Source organism: Penaeus monodon, chromosome 25, assembly GCF_015228065.2.
Source record: "Penaeus monodon isolate SGIC_2016 chromosome 25, NSTDA_Pmon_1, whole genome shotgun sequence".
Taxonomy (NCBI): Eukaryota; Metazoa; Arthropoda; class Malacostraca; order Decapoda; family Penaeidae; genus Penaeus; species Penaeus monodon.
The window spans coordinates 2,984,505-2,985,630 of record NC_051410.1 but is presented as its reverse complement, the minus strand read 5'-3'; positions in this window follow the sequence as shown (position 1 = coordinate 2,985,630).

Genomic DNA, 1,126 nt, shown 5'->3' with positions numbered 1-1,126 from the left:
AAAAAAGTTCCCATACACTTAGGCTCTGATAAAGTCGTGCTTTCATCCGAGCAAGTAGGAAGTGAACTGCTAACTACTAGCGTCACCCCGGAGCTGGAGTCTGGTGAAACCTAACTCGAGGGAAGGTAAACAGAGCCACTACTCTGACCCAGTCCCTTAGGACTAGAGTCTGTCAAGGTCGTGCTTCAAGCTGGTCAAGTGCCAAGTGAACCGCTAGCTTTCTGACCCCTCTCTTTTGAGGAGGGGTCCACTGCTGTGCTTTCATTCTTGCATATGTCGACTGAACGGCCAGCATCCTGATCCTCTTCCTTGGAGGAGGATTCACCTGCTTGTGTGTCACACACAGGAATGTTGACTAAAGCGCCAGTTTCCTCATTTTCCATGGGGTTGGAGGTTAGAAGAGGTGACTTTCCAGCCTCGAGAAGCAAAACGTCATCCTGTTTCTGGGGAGAAACTGCAGGAAACGGGTTTTTTCCCGCATAATTTCCGCCAGATTCTAAGTATCAGAAAAGGAATGTCTTCCAGCCCAGAGAGCAAGAGGTAATCCTGATCACTCCACCATTGCAAGATAGTTTTCTTTCCAGTCTCGTGAAGCAAAGCAGTATCCTGTTTCTGGGGAGAAACTGTAGGAGTCGACAATTTCACGTAGAGTTTCCACCACACTCCAAACAAAAGAAAAGGCATGCCTCCTAGCGCAAAGAGGCAGATGTAATACTACAGGCTCCGCCATTGCCAGAGAGACTTCTGTTCGACAACTGAGTTCAAAAGTGAGATATATTTCTACTTCTTTTCCAGTAGATAATCCAGGTTAGAGCTAGAGAGCCACATGTAGGTAAACATTGGCTTTCTGAGGGCCCCCGACTACAATTCAACCTGTTCACAGAAGACATTATTTGGTAAGAAGGTCCAAGGTCTTTTTATACAGAGATTAACTTGCCGAGTAGAGCTATGACCTGATTTATTCTTCTAGTCTAAAGGATCTGTGAATCCAAAGACACATGCTAAAAAATTCTAAGATTTAAAATCATTTTACATAATATTAATTACTATTTTTTAACCTAAACACGAGCTCGGGAAAATTGTAAATAATTTTAGTGAGTGTCGGGTTGCATTTTTATCTCCTTTC